A 23265-nucleotide genomic window follows, 5' to 3' on the forward strand; every position below is an offset into this window, starting at 1 on the left:
AGTGTGATTTGTCACTCCAGATAATGCATCTCCACTGCTCTAGAGTCCAGTGGCGGCGTGCTTTACACCACTGCATCCGACGCTTTGCATTGCACTTGGTGATGTATGGCTTGGATGCAGCTGCTCGGCCATGGAAACCCATTCCATGAAGCTCTCTACGCATTGTTCTTGAGCTAATCTGAAGGCCACATGAACTTTGGAGGTCTGTAGCGATTGACTCTGCAGAAAGTTGGCGACCTCTGCGCACTATGCGCCTCAGCATCCGCTGACCCCGCTCTGTCATTTTACGTGGCCTACCACTTCGTGGCTGAGTTGCTGTCATTCCCAGTCGCTTCCACTTTGTTATAATACCACTGACAGTTGACTGTGGAATATTTAGTAGCGAGGAAATTTCACGACTGGACTTGTTGCACAGGTGGCATCCTATCGCAGTACCACGCTGGAATTCACTGAGCTCCTGAGAGCGGCCCATTCTTTCACAAATGTTTGTAGAAGCAGTCTGCATGCCTAGGTGCTTCATTTTATACACCTGTGGCCATGGAAGTGATTGGAACACCTGAATTCAATTATTTGGATGGGTGAGCGAATACTTTTGGCAATATAGTGTATATCGCTTTTGAAGGCATATATTTAAAAACTGGAGTTGTATGGATTACTTTTATGTTGCTTTTTCGACCTTCAGATTTCTGGCCACCATTCACTTGCATTGAAAGGACCAACAAAGCTAAGATATTCTTCTAAAAATCTTCATTTGTGTTCAAGAGAAGAAAGAAAGTCATACATACACCTCTGGGATGGCATGACGGTAAGTAAATGACGAGAGAATTTAAATTTTTGGGTGAACTATCCTTTTAAACGCATTTATATGCAACACCCGAACACCATAGGAAAGTGTTGAGCATGTAATTTTAAAATAATGGGTATTAGGGAATTAGTCCTGGCTTTGCTGCTGTAACTAATAGCATTTCTTCTGGAAAGGCTTTCCACTATTATGGAACATAAATGGCTATTATGATTTGCTCCCATTCAGACCCAAGAGCATCAATGAAGTCAGGCACTGATGTTGGGCGATGCAGTTGGTGTTTAATGGGGTTCGGGTCTGGACTTTGTCATGTTCAAGGCCAGTCAAGTTCCTGTCATGCTAGAACAGAAAAGGTATGCACCATTCTTACAAATGTTTGCCTAAGGAGATTGCATGCGTCATGCACCTGCTCATAAGGGAAATTGCATATTACCAAAAACTGGCAACAGTCGGGTTCAGGTAGTAAAAATCCCATTACATTTTTAAGTAGGGGAATTTATTATTAACCATAATTTATAAATCTTTAAAGACAGATCTACCACAAGCTCCGAGGTTGTTGTTGTTCACTGGTATATGCTTCTGTTGAAGTCATCAGTCTGCGTTACTTCAACTTCACAAAATTGTCTTTAATAGTTGAATTTCTAATGAAGAACTGCACTTCCAATCAGAGAATTGCAGATAAGCAAACGAGTTCTGCAGCCACGGCCCACGCCCATGATGCTCCCTACACTCTCAATCTGCTTTTATATTTGTATATATCTGAATATTTTGCAATAAACTTAAAATGTATTGTGTCTATACATATAATCAACAGCTTTAAATCAATATTTAAATCAAAAATATTATTTGATTACGCCATTCACAATGCTTCATGGGATTGAAGTGGGATTAACCACCTTTATAAATGGTGATATTGTACATTATTTACAAACACCGCATTAACGGAGACGCGTGTCCCTTCTGTTATAAACTGTCATCAGTGAAACACCTCAAGGCCTCCTCCTTTAATTTGCAGGGCCATTGCTTCTATAAGCATGGTCGAAGGCTAAAGTTCTCTTTATGCCATTTAAATGATCGCATTGATGCCTTTTACCTCACATATTGTCAGTATGCTATTGCTGAGGCTTCTCTTCTTTACAGTGCTGGCTGCAGCATTTCATGCTGTGAGTGACTGAATTTCAGTATTTAGAATTTAGACTTGAAATATGTTACTAATATGGACTTCGGTCCCTATACCATTTGCAATTAGTTGGAAACCTACAATAATTGCTATTTCTAAATGCATTGGAACTAACCCTCTTCCCATGACTTTAAGATTCCAGTCTCAACTCGTATTCATGGTAAGACTGTTTTTATTTAATAACTGTAAATAATTCATTTATATTCATTTATTATTTATAAACTTATGTACTGTAAATTAATAACAAAAACAAGATATGTTTTTTTCTACAGAGGTTGATGATGTTCCCAACTTCAACCCATTCATCATTATTGGTAACCTTAAACAACTTTCATACAATACTTAAAAATTGTGAGGAAAGTTTTAATGCTATATTGAAAGCAATACTGTGAGATTCTTTTATAAAATATTGAGCAACTTCATTACCACATTACCAAATATTCTTCTTTAAAATGCTTATCAGGAGCAAAACCCAGCTAATCGAGGGAGACATAGCCCTGCCTGTAAGTAAAAATAGTACATAGTTTAGTTCAACTGCATGTGTATGGAATCTTCTTAATGATACTTAGTTATATTTAGTGTTGATTTTAAAATGGTCTCTTAAAATCTCTATCTCTTAACAGCCTGGTCGGGTTGGTCTTATTAACACAACATACAGATGGAAGTTCTCTATTCCATACATTCTGTCTGACAGACTGGGTAGGTGATTATGCAATGTATGTGGAAACTTACTAAAATGAAATTTAACATTTTAATTGGTAAAAAATTTCTTAGCAAGTCCAATACAAAAGTAAGAAATTACATACAGTATTTGTGTATCATTTAATACAGATTTTAATGATTTCTTCTTTTACACAGACCTTTATGCAAAAGGTGCGGTCCAACAGGCAATTGAAATGTATCGCCCTAAGTCATGTGTTGACTTTAAACCCTATGAGGGAGAAAAGACATACACTACATTTGAGAAAAGAGATGGGTATGTTTGAAGTCAAATGATACTATCAATCGCTGTCATAACATCAGCATACTTTGATCATGAGTGAGAACATGATGACAAATATGCATATACAGAATATTGTGGAAATCAAGTCTTGAGTCAACATTGAAAATATGGGTTTAAAATGTAATTTAAACCTGGAAATAAATTAAACGTTTTAGGATTTTGACAAATTAAAAATATAGAATCTAAAATTTCTAGGTCAAATTTCAAATGACCGTATTAACTCCTTTGTATGAAAGGAGTCCATGCCAGCTCGAATGCATACTGTCATTAAAGCAAAAGGGGAACATTTAAACCTGCTGAAATTTGTTATTTAATTCAAATTGACTGATTATATAATATTATAATTAAGGGGAAAAAAACCTGTAAAAACCTTTGAGCCTCACTGGATAAGCTTTGCCAGATAAACACAGAAATGAACCATTGTAGCCTTAAAATAATAGCACTTTTTATGCCATAAATGGGATGTAGCAATCAGAAAACAGTGACTATTTAAAACAACTAGCATGTACTATAGAGCAATGGAGATTACACTGATAGGACTTGCAGTTGCTGGTAGGTCCTGGTCTTCTGTTGGAGATCAACAGAATGGGCATTTGCTTTCTCTGGGGCCAAGCTGTGACCATAAAGCCTTGATTAAGCATGAACTGTTTCATACCCTGGGCTTTTACCATATGCAGTCTCGCCAGGACCGAGATGACTACGTGAAGATCCGGCTAGATCAGGTCACTGAAGGTTTATTAAATCAAGATATTTTTTATTTTTATTTGCTGAAGTATGTAACTTTTTCAGTGTTAAAATACTTTCCCAGCTTCATATGCTGAGACAACTATAAGTAAGACATTCATAGGTTAATTATAAACACTGTGTCTCTGTGCCACTATGAAAATTCCTCTGCTTGTTTAGAGCGACCCGCTAAGACCAGCCTCAACAGCATTACTCAACCAATGATGTGAGTTGGGGGCGGGACTGTCTTACTGTTCGACCAACTGCAGACAAGGGGTGTATTTGGAAATCTGTTTTGAAAACATCGTTTATTTTTGCAGTTCCGTTCAGTGTCGTAGAAATTACATACTTCAGCTTTCAAAGGTCTGCATCAGCAGTGCAGTTTTAATGATCATTAGATTTAGCAGATTGTGCTTTTTAATACAGTATAGGCCTACTGTAGTTCATAATATTCTCTTTTTTAGACCTGGAGCATAAATTCAACAAATATGATGATAGTTTTGTCACGGATCTAAATACAACATATGACTACGAGTCTGTCATGCATTATCATCCATTCAGTTTCAACAAAGACCCCAGTATTCCTACTATCATGACAAACATCCCTGAGTTATTCAACATCATAGGACAATACCTGGACTTTAGCGAGATGGATATAGTAAGACTGAATCGAATGTACAACTGCTGTATGTGCCCTAAAATAGTTTTTCATTATTTCCAATCATTGATTTCCATTCTCAATAACTGACACACATTGCAATGTCTATGAATATGATATGTTTGTTCACAGCATAAAGAGTTTTAAATTGGTAAGACAGATATAGACCATGTTACTTAAAGCTGCACTGTAAGGCTGGCACCAGGATGTCTACACCCAAAAGGCACCATTTCCGGTAAAAGACAAAGAACTCTGCGAGAACCAACGTCATAGAACTCTCTCACAAAAGCTGAAATCTACACATGAATATCACCACGTGTGATAAATTGCAAATCGCCTTTGCATTGCTTTACAAAGCTGAAATCTTCACCTGAATATCACCACAGTGTGATAAATTCATTTGGTACACAATGTTTTCTGCTTGGATATTTAAGGAAGATTGGCAAAGAACTTGGGTGTCTGTAGTCAGATATCCCACACAATTGCTGTGTGTAGTTTTCTCTACCAGGTATGCAATTCTTATTTCTTATGTTTTGATAAATGTTTAAATTTGACTTATTATTGTCTAATTTGAATTGATGAATGTATTATTTTACCTGGTATATAAATTATTACATTTTAGTTTATTCTGATTTATTCTGAAATTATTGTCTTAAATAGATTACGTTAAGTCCATGTTTCCGCAAATCTATGACCACGTTAGTAGCGGACTAAAGCTCAGTTCTGAGTGGAGCATGGGGCACACTGACTGAGACTTTAGAGCTCCGACTAACAAATTGGCATTAGTTCTAGTGTACTTGAGTGTACAGGCTCGTTATGGAATTTCCATTTAGGACAACATGAAGTTGTCGACCAAGCCTAAAGTTGTCGACCAAGCCTAGGGTGAAGTCTAAACCTCTGGTTATTGTAATATTTTCTAGCAAAGTGTACATAGGAAACTATGGCATGATTATGTAAAGCTATTTTAACTTGGTCTATCTTTGTAAATTTAGTGGTCATGACCTCTGGGAAGAAATAATGTTACTCTAAGTGTTTACTATCTAAGGGGACTAAACAAAATACTTTTAGATAAAAGGGCAAGCATGAGCAGCCATCTAATTAGTATTTAGTCAATTACTGTTTTAATGACCAATACTGGTGTACACGGCCGGTGCGAGACTCTCTAAGCGACAGGAATCCGAATGAACGAGTACAATATAAAATAGTTAAATACGATGATCAAATGTTAAACCAAATTTAAAAATAATAATTAAGATTGGAAAATTAATATGTCCTTGGAAACTTTTATAACTTGAGTCAGATGAAATAAAACGGGGATCATAAAACAAATAATATAGTTATTTAATTGGAACGAAATAACTTAAACTTAATGCACACGATAAGACAGAACGCGCAGGAGACCTTCAGCCACGCCATTGGATACCGTCCTTGGGCCATTGGATGGCCTCCCCCTTACAGTAAGACAGATATAGACCGTGTTACTTTACTTAAAGCTGCACTATGTATTTTTGGTTAAAAATGATTGAGTACATAAACAATCAGTATTCAAAACAATGTCCTTACCTTACTGTGATTCATTAAGGTAAGCCTATAAAAAATTATTAGTATTTTGAGCTGTCAGGTTCGATTTGGAACAAAATCGCTGGCTTATGACGTATATCCTTGCGTCATTACGTCATGTCCGTGAACATAGGAAAGTAGAGCTGGCTGTCTCCTTTCCATGTAAACAGTAGATGGTGGTAATGCACGGTTTTAGTTTGCAAGTAGCCATTAAAAATAAGAAAGAAACTGCAGTTCAGGTCAGTCACACTCACACAGTTCCGGACAGCATCGCAACAATCTGGATGGATGTTTATCTGTTATCCGTTTGGCAAAGTTGTGTAACTGCTTTAATGCTTGGATATGTTGTCTAGTGGGGTTGTTGAGGCTTACATTGCTTGTCATGCTTGTATGAATCGAACAATACTCGTGTGTTAACTGATCGCGATGTATCTACGTTGTCGGGGGGAGTTACTGGGACGTGTTTACTAATATTTATGACTTCTGAAATATGTTATATTGCATTTTAAACATATTATTTTCGTGTTTAATAAAGTATATTTTATCCCCATCATTACTGAATCCTTGCTTAATGTTTTTAGTTTACTGTGTCATTGTGTGCATTCATAGACATACTATTTTAGTATTACGGTTCACTTGCATTATCAACTGAGACTGTACAGTATAATTTAAAAATAATAAAGTCTTCCATTGAAATTGTATCAGGCATATCACTAGTATCACCTCTTAAATTGATGTGTAGTACAATACAAACATTAATGGTAGATCAAACACTTGAAAAATTCTATTAAAATATACTGGTAATGATTGAGGTGATTGAGTCCCCTGTTCTCTATGTAAAAGTGCTTTGAGAGTAGTGTCAGAAAAGTGCTATAAGTGTAAAATTCATTCATTCAAAATATGTGAATAAGAGTGTTGTTTATCTTCATCTTCATTAAATGTTTAATCGTATAACATTATATTAACATGAAAATAGTACGTTATGACTCCGGCTCTGAATATCTCCAGTCCATGAGATTCATCCGCCAGAAAAGCAGTGCCGAAACACGAATCACGTTTAGTGATCTTCCGCAAATTGCTTGCAATTGTAAGTTTCAACCACTTGGTTTTCTTCGGCCTCTACTCTTACCCTGCTGGACCAGTGTGCATTTAAAAACATAAACATTTGTGGGATGGTACAGAGCTCGACCGACGATGCTGACTGGGTCCACCTTAAGAGCTCTCCTAGGATCATACTCTCATTGGAAAATGCAGAGGTTACAAATCACTTAAAACTGACATTTTCCATTGTAGCTGCAGTTTGACCAATTTAAATAGCATTGTTGCCTTTTGATTTTTAGATATAGGATATACGATGCACATTGACACCTCTGTTGGACAGGCAGAGCAATCCACTCTCCTTGAGTCCCGCATTCTCTACCCTAAAGCTGCGTTCACACTGCCAGCGACTTTGTGGCTTGGTGTCGCTAGACTCTGTGATCAGTGTCACTAGTGGGCATTCCTACTGTTTGTCACTGTAACGTTATTGGAGGACTGCACGTCTGGCAATAACATTAAAAATTTGATCACGGATGAGACCTAATACTGGTTAAATTAAAATTGTACATTCTGCAGTGTAGAGTGTTTTATAAAATGTGCAGCAGTGTTCAGTGTATAAAATCATTAATAAGCAGTGGCGGAGCTAGGGGGTGGCCAGGGGTGGCCGTGGCCACCATGGACCAAAGCCTGGCCACCCCATTGGCCACCCCACTCGCAACTGCCGCTTTGGTCATTGTTTGTCTTGGGCACAATTAGTTTTTAGAGGTGGAACTGTCTCTGTACAACCGCAACACACAGGAGTCTTAACGTGCACACACCAAGGTCACCGCACCTCCCTGTCCCAGGTGTCACTGTATCACTCAAACCCCCCCCCCCCTGTTAATAAGACAATCAATCTATCATGAATCAATGAATGAATCAAACTCGCTTGGAATGCAGTCCGTTTCTGACACGCTTTTCCATGCATCATTGTTTTATTATATCCATGCATGTGGTTACAGACAAATTATATAGAACAGTAAAAATCCCTCAGTACGCTGAAACTTCTGTCTTGCATGCACTCGTCCCCAGTCTGCCAGGAGACAGATGACGTGAGCTCTGCTGTCTTCGCTCTCATTGGCAGTCGCTCGTGAATGTCACTCGTCATTTGCATAAAGTTTACATTTTCTCAACTTGTCTTGTTGCTCTACACGGTGATCTCTGTCGCCAATGGCCACGGCAGCACGTATAGCCGGAAGTTGCTGTGCTCTCATTGAAAATGAATAGGATCGTGTTGCTGTCTCACGCAATGTCGCTGGCAGCGTGAACGCAGCTTTAAGAGAAAGATGCAATGCGTCCAGTTTTTCGACAAAATGACAAGCATAAGCTTGTGATTTGGGCCAAGATGTATTATGGATGATTATAATTGGTTATCTTAGAGAAGATAAATGTTTTATCAACATTTTTCAAGATTTCAAGTACCCAAAACTGTATATGAGTAGATTTACTTTAATTGCGCAATGCATCATAAAGTGTACAGTATATGATGATAATAAAAGGGTTTTCTTACCCAGCTGATGAGAACAAGTCTTGGAAGATTGCTCATGTGTCTATCAAAGTCAGGGTCAAATTCCGCTATGCCTTTCAGGCTGTAAGGGGTGACCCTTCCAACTCTACAGGAGGCATATTCATCGATGACATGAACCTGTCCGAGACACGTTGCCCAGCCACTGGCGCCCTGGCGCATCCAGAACTTCACTCACATTCTGCAGAAATCTGGTTATGACACAGTGCTGAACAACCCTCGTTTCTACAGCCCTGAGGGTTACAGTTGTGGTATTCAAGTGCATCCCTATTCTGGTTACTCCGATTACACATGCAACTACACTGGTCTGTACTTTCACCTGGCCAGTGGTGACAATGACGTCGTAATGCAATGGCCTGCTGTGAACCGCCAGGCCACCTTGGTGGTGATGGACCAGGATCCAGATATTAAGCTGAGGATGTCCTCTGCACGTAGCCTCACCACTGACCTGGACTCAAGTATGTCTTCAGCTTTCATGATTCATTGCATTGTGACTAAACACCAAGGCAGAGTCAGAGACAAAAGTCAAAAGTGTGGTAAAACATGATTACTATTTTTTTCTTGATTTTTCCTAGTTTGGGATAATCCAAGAAATGTTGGAAACTATGACCCGAGCTGCCCAGTCTTCCTATGGAGAGTCAAAGGGATGGTGCAGTTTCATCAAACATTATGACTTGCGCAGGCGAAATGACCTGAAAAATTATGACCTTATCATCTTTGTTGACTCTGAGGTAAGCTTTTTACTGAGTGATTCAATCTGTTTTAAATGATTTAACAATGTTATTGTCTAATGGTTTAATGTGCCTTTTTTCTTTTTTCTTTAAAGACTTAACAACGTTGGTAAATACTGAAGTCCTGGTTGCACCAAAGGTTTTCTTTTCAAATACAGCAGTTTTATTCTATGAGATCAAAAGGGTAACATTTTTGTTGAAGCTTATTGTTACTATCCCATCATTTGATCAATCATTAATTAATTGTTAGTTAAAGCTGAAGAGTGTAATTTCCCCAGACAGAATTGCTAAAATGATTATCAAACACACACCCCATATGCCACTGGTCGGACAAACAGATAGTCCTGCCCCAGACTCATGCAAATGGTAGAATCAATGTTGCTGTGTCATGCTGGTCCGGATGCTCAAACAAACAGAGCAAAGTTCTGATAGTGCCACAGAGCCATAGTGTTTACACATTTTAGAGAATTCAATCTATGAATGGCTTATAGTAAAATCATATTAAGATAGCATAGGAGAAAGTGTTTTAACATTGAAGAAATGACATTGAACACACCAGCTATAATGATTGAATCTTTGATAAATGATACATTTGATGAATCACATGAAAAATTACTTCAGTGTTCAGAGTCTGAAGAGAAAAGGATATCAGTAGGGTGCATTGTGAAGAACTTCATCTAAAACATGTTTCTTGTTAAAAATGGAAGTTTCGCAATTATACTGTCCCTCAAGACTTTATTTGATACACTTTCTCACACTGGATCTCTTTCTATATTTTTCTTTCTTTTTTAACATTCACAATAAAGTCTAACAATAATTGTACCTAACTGTCATTTTAATGCACATGCTTTCAAACTGAATAGTACATTTTAATTGGCATCTGAAAGGATAAACCTGCATGGAGTTGATAATATCTATGTTACAGAAACAATACAGAAACTGTATTTTTTCGTTCTGGTTCAGGCATTTTGCAGCCTCCTTTCCAATTGGCAACCGTTTAGAATGAATTAAAAGAACAGTTAATAAAGTTCCTCTTTTAAATGATAGTTATCTGTGATAAGAGTGGGTGATATACCAGTTGCGGTGTTGCCAGATCTCACAAGAGAAACAAGCGACCTAGAAAACAAGATCAAAATAAGGGACTTGCCTCACCTAAAATAAGCGAAAATATAAGCAATATAAGGATTTATTTGCATAGAAATCATAGCAAGGGTAGTATACAGTAGCCTATATAAAATAACATATTTTCAATAAATGTATTCTTAATATTAAATATATCCCCAAAAATATTTTATATAGCCTAAATCTCTCTCTCCATGACTAAATGTCATCTTATGCTAATTATTTTATTTTAATAATTCCATAACTGGGGGCCTGGGTAGCTCAGTGAGTAAAGATGCTGACTACCACCCCTGGAGTTCGAATCCAGGGCGTGCTGAGTGACTCCAGCCAGGTCTCCTAAGCAACCAAATTGGCCCAGTTGCTAGGGAGGATAGAGTCACATGGGGTAACCTCCTCGTGGTCGCTATAATTTGGTTCGCTCTCGGTGGGGCGGGTGGCGAGTTGTGTGTGGATACCGCGGTGGATGGCGTGAAGCCTCCACACACGCTATGTCTCCGCGGTAACACACTCAACAAGCCACATGATAAGATGCACGAGTTGACGGTCTCCAGGTGGCGGAGATTCGTCCCCCGCCACCCGGATTGAGGCGAGTCACTATGCCAACACGAGGATTTAGAGTGCACTGGGAATTGGGCATTCCAAATTGGGGAGAAAAAGGGGGGCAAAAAAAAAAAAAAAAATGTATTATTTTATTTGAATTGATTGTTTTAATTACAGATTTGCTTCTCAGTCAAAATCCGGCAGCATCAAATCTTAATTAATGCATCATACCTAACCAGTCATACCTGTTCAGTGAAGACTTGGAAACAACTGAGAAATTTACTTTTTACCTCAGTATTTTTATTCCATCTGGATTAATCATGTTTATGTAGTAATTATATATATATATAGTTGTCTAAAAGGTCTTCAGAATGTCATGGAAGACTACATCTACAACATGCAATTTGGCAAAGAAATGTGTAATGCAGCAGTTTCTTTCAGGATCAAAGCACATGCTTATCATGTTCTACTAAAAAAGAGTGTAGCCCCATTTTTTTGGGCAACAGGAGGTGGTGTAATTCTGAAAAATTATCTGGTTTGGTTTTATGAAAAATAAATATTGGAATGAAATTAACCAGTTAACAGCATTTAAACATAATGTTTTCACTCCGGAACAATTGCAAAGTATTTTGTTCCCATTTCCGGTTGCGTTCTGCAAGAAATTGCATTTGTTTTCGTTCCTTGAACCATTTTAGTCCCTGCACATACTGTATGTATCGCCACATGGAGTTCCGGATGGAAAAAGCTTAAAGGGGACATATTATACCCCTTTTTACACAATGTAATATAAGTCTCAGGTGTCCCCAAAATGTGTCTGTCAAGTTTCAGCTTAAAATACCTCACAGATCGTTTATTCTACCATGCCTTTATACCCCTGTTTTGTAGCCCTGTTCCAAACGTGCTGTGTTAGTGTCTGTAGCTTTAAATGCAAAGGCGCTTCTGCTCCCCACACCCATTTCTGGAAGTGGGCTGTGCCTTTCCTGCTGGTGCCATAGATACCCCGGCGACAATAATGCAGGAGAACTTAAACAGTTAAAAAATTACAAATAACATGGAGAATAGACTAAGTCAGTCATCTTACTGTATTGTGCATAACAAAGGTCGAGTTGTGGAATATGAAAAACAGCTATAGTTGTCGAAAATACCACTATCGTTTCATAATCGTTTTTGAAATAATGACTGGTTTTATTACACGGAAAATCATCATTGCATGACCACTCAAGAGGGACTGTGGAGGATGCCAATCAGTTTATATTGTAACCGAAACAGAGCTACAGCTTCATTGTTATGGAATAAGGTAGTTAGGGACTAGTTGCTACGTTACACAAAGCACAATGTTTTCACAACAAGCGTTTTTCGTGCAACGTGCAAACAAGTAAATTCAGAAAGCCAAATTGCAAACATTAAAAAAGTGTAAAGTGCGAAACTTACGACTTGCAAATCTGAAGTTGGGTCACGGAGAGTTGGTATCGATCAATTTTTGATCCTTAGCTTTGAAGCAAATCCAGCCTTGTGTTTACCATTGCTGATGAAGCAGTCTGAGTAAGCACAAGTGGCTCTAGTGAGGAGATAAATATGGCAGACTGTGCGTTGCTCGCTCAAGTTTTAATGAGGGCGGATCTAAACTACTCGGGCGGATCTCTTCGCCAGCCGTGGGCGGTACCTTTCCCATTTTGACGTCATAAGGGGCTGCAAACCTGAATGGCTCGTTCAGAGACACTGTTTTTTATTGATCGGGAAAGGAAAGAAATGAGGGGATGGTCTTTTACCATATTTTGTGGTTGTCTACACACACTGGGGACACATAATTATGTTCAAAAAAATTTAAAAAGTGGATTTTGCATAATATATCCCCTTTAAGGTATCCTAGATAAACTTCTGATGGTAAAATTTGTCCAAATTATAGATGTGCAAGTTAGGCTCACCTCTTTACGAACACAACACAAATATCAGAGGAGGGAACTGAGCCTACAATGAAAACAATTCCATCTTTGTTAGACAGTAACTTTTAGTAGAGCCCCTGAATGTCTTTGATTTGGTCACGTCAATTACATCAGATAAAAAAAAACAGCAATGGTCAGGCTTTATTTTCTTGATATTTATACTATGCGTTATGTAGCAGCGTCCAGCCAAAAAGACTGTAACTCAATTTTATTTTCTCGCCAAAGGGATTCACTCACCTTTGGTGCTTAGCAAGTGTTAATTCTGGACCCTGCTTGTACACAGTGCATCCGGAAATTTTTGTTTTGTTATGTTACATTTTGTTATGTTACAGCCTTATTCCAAAATGGATTAAATTCATTATTTTCCTCAAAATTCTACAAACAATACCCCATAATGACAATGTGAAAGAAGTTTGTTTGAAATCTTTGCAAATTTATAAAAAAAATAAAAAATCACATGTACATAAGTATTCACAGCCTTTGCTCAATACTTTGTTGAAAAACCTTTGGCACCAATTACAGCCTCAAGTCTTTTTGAGTATGATGCTACAAGCTTGGCACACCTATTTTGGGCAGTTTCTCCCATTCTTCTTTGCAGGACCTCTCAAGCTCCATCAGGTTGGATGGGGAGCGTCGGTGCACAGCCATTTTCAGATCTCTCCAGAGATGTTCAATCGGGTTCAAGTCTGGTCTCTGGCTGGGCCACTCAAGGACATTCAAGGAGTTGTCCCGTAGCCACTCCTTTGTTATCTTGGCTGTGTGCTTAGGGTCATTGTCCTGTTGGAAGATGAACCTTCGCCCCAGTCTGAGGTCCAGAGCGCTCTGGACCAGGTTTTCATCAAGGATGTCTCTGTACATTGCTGCATTCATCTTTCCCTCGATCCTGACTAGTCTCCCAGTTCCTGCTGCTGAAAAACATCCCCACAACATGATGCTGCCACCACCATGCTTCACTGTAGGGATGGTATTGGCCAGGTGATGAGCGGTGCCTGGTTTCCTCCAGACATGATGCTTGCCATTCAGGCCAAAGAGTTCAATCTTTGTTTCTCATGGTCTGAGAGTCCTTCAGGTGCCTTTTGGCAAACTCCAGGCAGGCTGTCATGTGCCTTTTACTGAGGAGTGGCTTCCATCTGGCCACTCTTGGTCACCTTGGTCACCTCCCTGACTAAGGCCCTTCTCCCCGATCACTCAGTTTGGCCAGGCAGCCAGCTCTAGGAAGAGTCCTGGTGGTTCCAAACTTCTTCCATTTACGGATGATGGAGGCCACTGCGCTCATTGGGACCTTCAATGCTGCAGAAATTTTTCTGTACCCTTCCCCAGATCTGTGCCTCGATACAATCCTGTCTCGGAGGTCTACAGACAATTCCTTGGACTTCATGGCTTGGTTTGTGCTCTGACATGCACTGTTAACTGTGGGACCTTATATAGACAGGTGTGTGCCTTTCCAAATCATGTCCAATCAACTGAATTTACCACAGGTGGACTCTAATCAAGTTGTAGAAACATCTCAAGGATGATCAGTGGAAACAGGATGCACCTGAGCTCAATTTTGAGTGTCATGGCAAAGGCTGTGAATACGTATGTACATGTGATTTTTCTTTTCTTTTCTTTTTTTTCTTTTTTTCTTTTTAATAAATTTGCAAAGATTTCAAACAAACTTCTTTCACGTTGTCATTATGGGGTATTGTTTGTAGAATTTTGAGGAAAATAATGAATTTAATCCATTTTGGAATAAGGCTGTAACATAACAAAATGTGGAAAAAGTGAAGCGCTGTGAATACTTTCCGGATGCACTTTACCTAGAAGTTCAAACTTTATTGTAAATGTTTATATCTACTTATAAGTAGATATAAACATTTACAATACGATTGAATAAGATGATATGATAAAAAACTAAACAGTGGTCCCTTGTGAAAATCTGGTTATCATGTTTGCATTTGGGATTCATTGAATCAATTCTACTACATTTAGTGCTCTAAACATTGTCTTAATGGGCCTAATTATTACATAAGGTTTAGAAATGTTAAGGCTATTTTCTTTTCTTTTATTATTTTCTTATCATTTTCTAAATAAACCAACATTTCAGCATCATTGACTATAAAAAAAAGAGTGATACTCAAATGGAATAATATAAGACTGGTGTTATGTTCCTCTTCAAGTGAATATTTTTGCTTTGTTGCTCATAGAGAATCACCTTTCTCTTTGGTTGCAGTGTAGCGCCTACCATTTTGACAGATTTAACTCCTGATATTGTTGTCATAAACCTTTGGAAAAAAGAAAAGGGAGATAAGGGGTTTGGAAGCGCTGATGCATGCAGAATAGAAGCATCAGAATACACACGACTTGAAGGCCACTAAGTAACTGTCCCATCCACGTGTGTTAGTGCACCTGGTAATTGACTCTGTTTTCAGATCAAAGTTCTGCTCAAACTCTAGCTTTATTAGTATGTTTGCACAAGTGAACTAAACCCTGTTCTCCTGAACTGGAGTTAACATGGGATCCTTGTGGAGAATTATTCCCCTGGTAGTACTTCTCATACACAAGGTATTTTAAAAGTTATTATTAATTTTGATAGTTTTGAACTAAATGAAAAGTCCACATAGCTAGCACACCTTATGAAAATGTATAATTTTTTTTTAATCTACCTTGCAGGCACAAGCCCTTCCAACAGAATATGGTACAGCACTATTTACATGTATATATTTACATATATTTTACATATATTTTAACAGTCATGTTCATTTTAAATGTTAAACAACGTTTAGTATTCAGGCAGTGTCTAACAGGCATTTATGCTTTGTTAAATGTTAGGTGGGGATGCAGATGCAGGAGAATTACAGGAGGACATTCTTTTATTATTATTATTATTATTATTATTTATTTATTTTTTATCCCCTTTTCTCCCAATTTGGAATGCCCAATTCCCACTACTTAATTGGTCCTCATGGCGGAGGACAAGTCCCAGCTGCCTCTGTTACTGAGACCGCCAATCCGCGCATTTTATCACGTGGCTCGCTGTGCATGACACCGCGGAGACTCACAGCATTGGAGGCTCATGCTACTCTCTGCAATCCACGCACAACTTACCACGCGCCCCATTGAGAGTGAGAACCCCTAATCGCGACCACGAGGAGGTTACCTCATGTGACTCTACCCTCCCTAGCGACCAGGCCAATTTGGTTGCTTAGGAGACCTGGCTGGAGTCACTCAGCACGCCATGGATTCGAACTCGTGACTCCAGGGGTGGTTGTCAGCATCAATACTCGCTGAGCTACCCAGGCCCCCATACGGGAGGACGTTCTTGAAATAAATGTAGGAGTAAACTTATTTTATTAACAGCTTGAGCTTGAAAATGTTTTATCCAATGCATTTGTAATATGTCATTAAAATCATGGTATTTTGAATATGTAATATTATACACACTGATTTTTTTTTTTTTTTTTTTTCTCATTTTAATAAGATAAGATGTAAGTACAAAGTATTGGAATTTACCTTTTTAAACAATTTCAGAATCCAAAATAAATTTGTTCGAGGGAGACATTGCTGGAGATGTAAGTGAACATTTAAATAATCATCTCAAAACAATAATTCCACTTTCCATTTATGTTGTTTTCTTGTATTCATTGTTCAGTCCCATTATTTCTAAAATTAATTCTTATCTCATAGCCACGAAGAAATGCAATATTGGATGAAACAAAGTTTCCCATTCCATATATTCTCACAGATAGTTTGTGTGAGGTGAATTTGTGTCAACTTATGCAAATGTAAACAAACTGATTTCCAGAATGAGAATATTTTTTAGATCTTAATGCAAAAGGAGTGATACTTCAAGCATTAGAAATGCATCATCTTTAAGTCTTGTGTGGAAAATGTATTAAGGAAAGAGCACGTATATTTCTTTCACCAAGCTGTATAAGTAAGTAATGTAAAAATCTATTGCGTGTGAAAATGTACAGTTTAACCTGTGTGAAAAATCTATATCGTATTATACTTTATTTGGTAGATACATTTTTCTTGTATATTTTAGAGTACATTTTTTTTTTGTCATTGTTACAGATGTTGGTCATTTGTGGGAGATTTAAAGACAGGGCAGAATATCTCCATAGGAGATAGATGTGACACCAAAGCCATCGTGGAGCATGAACTTTTCCATGCATTGGGTTTCTGCCATGAGCAGTCTCGTTCAGACAGGGATGACTATGTTAAAATCTGGTGGGACCAGATAGTTCCAGGTTATTTACATATATTACGTTTAACAGTCATATACATCTAACTTTTCATAGTTTGGTTGTTCACAGCTCATGCAAAATATAATACATTGGATTCAAAAGACTCAAATTTGCAAGGAACTAGATACAAAATTATACAAAAGGTTCATCTAAAGAAGGGATGGTGCATTGTCTAAACAGCTACAGCTAAAAGATATTTCTTTGCATGAAATGTGATTCCATTTTTATTTTTTCATCCACATATTTTCTGTGGGAAAGGAGCACCACTTCAGTAAGTATGAGGATGATTTTATAACAGATTTGAACATGCCCTATGATTATGAGTCCATTATGCATCACAGACCTCTTTCTTTCAACAATGAACCTGATATTCTCACCATAACCACCACCATCCCTGCCTTCAATAACGTAATAGGACAGCGCTTAGACTTAAGTGCTCTTGATCTGGAAAGACTAAATCGCATGTATGACTGCGGTAAGTGATAAAGTTTGTGATCGTATTGGTACATCAATAATTTATATAGCAATAACAATTCCCATCTTACAAACAAATACACAAAAATAGACAAATTCCATCCGATGGTGTGATTTATGAATTGTTAGGCCTATACATTTTATAGTCAAATAAATAATTAACGAACAGGGGCTTCTCTAGGATTTTGAAAATATCAGGGGCTGAGGCCAAAACATCAGTGACTTTGACATACCATGGTATTTACATGACATGGTATTTTATGCATTCATGCACTGTTAGTGTTTTGATACTCTTTTGGTTGGAAAATGTCTTTACCTGCAGCACAAAGTAGTTCACAAGCTGTAAACGCAGGTGTTGAACTTACTGAAGACCTTCTTCTGTATTCTACAGTCTCCCGTTACTGTTTAACAGTGTGAGTCACCGCTCCAAATTATTCAGTCATTGTGGGAGTTGTCGAATGCTTCTGAGTAAATGGAAAACGTTCTTCCAACCCATCTGAGCAATTAATTAAAAAGAACCTACTCAAAAGAATGATCAATTCTCCAGTCGGGCATCGCTAGTTCCGATTCTAAACAGGCGATAGTCTTTATGAAGTAACGTCTTACCAACATTTACTTAAAGGAATATTCCGGGTTCAATACAAGTTAAGCTCAATCGACAGCATTTGTAGCATAACAATGATTACCACAAAAAATTAATTCGACTCGTCTCTCCTTATCTTTACATAAAGCAAAAATCAAGGTTACAGTGAGGCACCTAAAATGGAAGTTAATAGGCCAAATTTTGGAGGGTTTAAAGGCAGAAATGTGAAGCTTACAATTTTATAAAAGCACTTACTTTAATTCTTCTGTTAAAACTTGTGTATTATTTGAATTGTAAAGTTGTTTAAATAGTTATTTTTTACAGTTGTTTTAGGGTTACGGTTACAAGGTTATGTCGTCATGGCAACGAAATTGTAAAATTGGCTATAACTTTACGCAGAAAAGGTTAGTAAGCAATTTTATCACACTAAAATCATGTTAACACACATGCTGTTTATGTCTCGAGGATATACTTTTGAAACAGAAATTATTTAACTGTTTACGGATTGGCCCCCATTCACTTCCATTGTAAGTGCCTCACTGTAACCCAGATTTTTGCTTTTTTTAAAGAAAAGGAGGGACAACTCTAAATTAATTTTTTGGTAATAAACATTATGCCATAAATGATGTAGACTGAGCTTAACTTTTATTGAACCCAGAAAATATTCCTTTAATAAGCTAACTCCTGCTTCAGTTCCACTCAAAACCTGGGCACTTCTCAAAAAAAAAAAAACAAAAAAAAAAAAATAGAATTGTGGCTAGTTTAAAATAATTTGGGGCTTAAATGTTTTGTCCTAGCAATGCCCTTGTTAACAAACATTCCGTATTTGCAGAGTCATATTAATTATGTTTTTTTAGCTGCCACCCAAACTCTCCTGGACCAGTGTGCCTTTGAGCAGATCAGCATATGCGGAATGATTCAGTATGATGAGGACAATGCTTACTGTGTACAGACTTTGAGTTCTACAGATGTAAAGGGCCACACAACTGGAGGACAATGCCGAGGTAAGGGGAACTTTTGGTGTAATGAAATAAGACTTAGACAGGGAGATATTGCAAACAGAACTAAAATTACATGCTTATGAAATTGGAAAAAAAATATGTTCATCATAAGATTGTAAATATAGACCAATTTTATGCAATTAGTCCACTGTACAGTGCACACTGGACCAGCTGAAGTGGTTAAAACGAATAAAAACTATTTGTAATGTTACGCACTGCTGTGGGCCTGAAAGTCAATTTTAAAAAATGTTAATAACTAGAATAATTTTCATTTATTGCACTAATGTCATTTCGGTTGTCATTCCAACTGCATCTTAAACATCTTTCACAAAAATTGTGCTAAATAATGAATTTTATAAATTTGGTCCATACAATTAAGTGTTTAGTATAACATTTTCTCAATATTATGTATAATTTTGTGGTAAATGTTTCATTTTAACACTGGTTTTTTTGTGTATCCCTTGATTTTTTGCTATGTTAGTCATATGTGGTCAAGTAGCCTATAACATGTCCACCCTGTTATGGAAATATATAGGGAAAATGAATGTAATTTTAAAATGTCATTATATTTATGTTAACAGAAATAGAATCATCACTATATGTTTACAAATATGTTAAATTGATATTTTTCACAGACCTCATAGTGGCTAATTTTACCCACTGCATTTCCACTGCATTTTTGTTATTTTCTACCCTGATCCTGGCAATGTAACCCCGTGGACATCTGAAATTGTTAAGTCATTGAGCTTGACCTGTATGATTTCTAAAATCTTAAACATAAAACAAAATCTTTAATCATGAAACATAAAGACCCCTACAAAAGTATGTTTAATTTTTCAGACGTTTCAAAGACAAAAAGACTTGTAGAAATGACCCATATACATTTTGGAATAAGGCATGGTTATCTGTTTGGTTAAATCATATTAAGGTTATCATGGTTTTCATAATTTTCTGTTTTACTTTGACATAAATTGGTGACACGTTGTATGTTAAATGTTGGAAAAAATATACCCTGATAAAGTTTAACAAATGCCCGCTGAAAATAAATTCCAGGGGGCAAAATCAAGTTAATTGCTGGCACTGGTCATGAGGGTCACAACTAATATTAAAGTAGTGTTAACAGGCCCCATTTCATGGAATTTGTATTTTCCCATAAACAATGTTTTTTATGTTAACAGATGCAGGCTATTACATGAAATTTGGCAGAGCAAACAAACCTGAAGTGCTTTGCTGGCATCACGGATTCTTTACCCCATGAGGAACCAGCAATGTCTTGAGTTCTTCTACAGGATGAACAGAGGGCCGGAGACCAGCTGGTAATTTGGGATAGAATGGATGATGGCACTGGCACTGTTTGCAAAGTCAGGAAGTTCACACTATCAGAGGTCAGTTATTTTCCTGATTTTTCTGCTTGTTTCCTTATTTTAGGATTGTCTGACAATTATTTTAACATTGACTCAAAAATTAGTAAGAGAGATGTACTGAATATCATGTACAGCAGATATCACAGGGAATTACAGACATGCTGATTGTGAGTGTGATATTGCTTTTAAAAAACAGTCTTGCAAACATAGACAAGCAAAGTGAAACAAACAGTGAAACATTTCAAACAGTGCTGTTATACTTAAAAACAGCACTCTTGAAACTGCTTGTCCAAACACATACTGACAGTCACAAACACAGATAAGCAGAGTGAAATAAAATTTGAAGCATTCCATTGCTGTTATATTATATACAAAATATTAGCAATCATGGTACCATGCTGGTCCAGTCAGATTAAAAGATTGGAACTAACAGTTGTATAATACAATTTGAATGCCATGTGTAAATTATTAACTCTTTTTTTTTTTTTTTTTTTTTTTTTAATTTAGGGTAGGGTGATGAGTCATGAAATATTGCACACATCACTTTAAATGTTGAGGAGACGATCGGATAATTCTTCCAGGGAATTGTGGGGTCCAACAAACCATCAGGAGGGATCTTTATTGACGACATCACTCCGACTGAGACACACTGCCCAAATGCTGTCTGGAGGATCCAGAACTTCACCAACCTCGTGAATAATTGTTTTGACTGAGTGAAGAAAGTTGTCTAAATGTCAGACATTTACTTAGGCCTCCTTTTGTATGATGACAGTACCAGAGTCAGAAATTAACCAGGGCTTGGGGTGAAAATGTCACCAAAAGTGTGAAAGAATTCATCTGTTTTTTTTATTTAACATAAATTTATTTAAATATTAATATTTAACAATATTACATAATATTCTAGCCCTATAAAGTTGAGTTTAGTGCCTCTGCAGAAACTGTAGTTACCCATACTTACACAAATCTGTAAAATATAAGTAATATGAAGTAATACGAAAAACTAAAATCAGCTCGAAAAAACTGAACGTGAAAAAAACACGCCTAACAACTCCAAAACAGAACATTTGAATTATATCTTGTGCATTATGTACAGCTACTTTTGTATTTGATTTTACATATTGTGGCCATAATTGTTCAGATTGAGAATTAATTTCAACTAATTGATTCATTTGAAGTATTTGACATACTGGACTGGACTGTGTTTTAAAAAAAAATATGGCCTCACTAAGGTAAAATACCCCTGGAATTCCAAAAGGAAAACAGACAACTACAACAAAGGGGCTACTTCATATAAACATCAGCTGTTTCAATGGTATTGAGTGTGTATGTATTAAAGATTACTGTACATCCCTGATTAAAGTTAAAGAAATATATTTTGGGTTCAATACAAGCTAAGCTCGACCAACAGCATTTTTGGCATAATTTTGATGACCAAAAAGATTCATTTCAGTTCGTACCTCCTTTTCTTTAAAAAAAAAAAAATTTAAAAACCACAAATCTCAGTTACTGAGAGGCACTTACTGTATTATTGAAGTGAATGGGGCCAGTCTGTAATTATTAAAACACTCACTGTTTCAAAAGTATAGCCACAATATGTAAACAATATGCATGATTTTAGTGTGATGATTTTAAATTAAAATGATTTTAGTGTGATAAAATTACTTGCTAACCTTTTTTGCGTAAAGTTATATCCCGTTTTAAACTTTGTTGCCATGATGAGGTAATGCTATAAACCCTGAGATCCCACAAAAACAATGATCAGATAACTTTACAGCTCAAATAATACACACGTTTTACAGGAGAATGAATGTTTTTATAAAAATATAAGCTTCTGCCTTTGAACCCTCCAAAAATTGGCCCCATTCACTCCTATTGTATGTACCTCACTGTAACATAAATTTTTGCTGCTTCTTCTTTTTTTTTTTTTTAAGTTGAAAAGTCTAATGAGTCTAAATACATTTTTATGGTAATCAACATTATGCCAAAAATGCTGTCGATTGAGCTTAACTTGTACTGAATCCAGAATGTTTGTTTCATGGCCTCAGGTTAGTTTCATTTTGTATGTGAAAAAAATATTCAACAATGATTAGAAATGTAAATCAGTATTGTCCACTCATCCCCATAATAAGAATATTTATAGCTATTGTGATAAATATATTTACGTTTCTTGTTAAGAGGGAGTTCTTTTGCTGCCAGATTTGACACATCTTGTGAATTCAGAAATTCCAGTGAAGACCAAACTCTCAAACTACCCCAAGCCTGCAGAAAAAATCTTTGAGAAGCCAAAAGTTCGTGAGCCGCATGCCATCAGCTCCCCATGTCAGCCCAAGCCCTGCTGTAATGGGAGGACTGTGTGTCATAAACCAGGGAAAGGCAACATGCAGGTTAGTGCACTTGATAATTATCTCTGTTTATTTAATTAACCAATCGCTGTTTATTGATTAGGAATACATAGCTCTATCTTGCTTGAAATTGCATCTGTGGCTTAGATGGTGACAGATATATGTTGTTTGCAGGTGTGCCTCTGGACAGGCAATAATGTACACAGCAGATACCTGTGAGAACCAACAAACTGATGGAGGAATTCTGGGTATTATGATCGGTGGTGCTGCAGGCACTGTAGCCGTTACTGTTGCCATTATTGCAGTGATCTATAGAAAGCAGTAAACTTAATAATGCTAGAACTGAAAATGTAATTATTTCATATGTATAGTCAATGTGAACAACAATTTATAAATTTTCACTCATCA

At 37.0% G+C, this 23265-nt stretch overlaps 2 pseudogenes; both read left to right on the top strand.

Annotated features, from left to right (window-relative positions):
• The first annotated feature begins 1911 nt into the window (after positions 1 to 1911).
• On the top strand, positions 1912 to 15299 carry LOC127409963 (meprin A subunit alpha-like; annotated as a pseudogene).
• Positions 15300 to 15668: 369 nt separating this feature from the next.
• Positions 15669 to 23200, top strand: LOC127409965 (meprin A subunit alpha-like; annotated as a pseudogene).
• Positions 23201 to 23265: the final 65 nt, after the last annotated feature.

Source organism: Myxocyprinus asiaticus, chromosome 19 (assembly GCF_019703515.2).
Source record: "Myxocyprinus asiaticus isolate MX2 ecotype Aquarium Trade chromosome 19, UBuf_Myxa_2, whole genome shotgun sequence".
Taxonomy (NCBI): Eukaryota; Metazoa; Chordata; class Actinopteri; order Cypriniformes; family Catostomidae; genus Myxocyprinus; species Myxocyprinus asiaticus.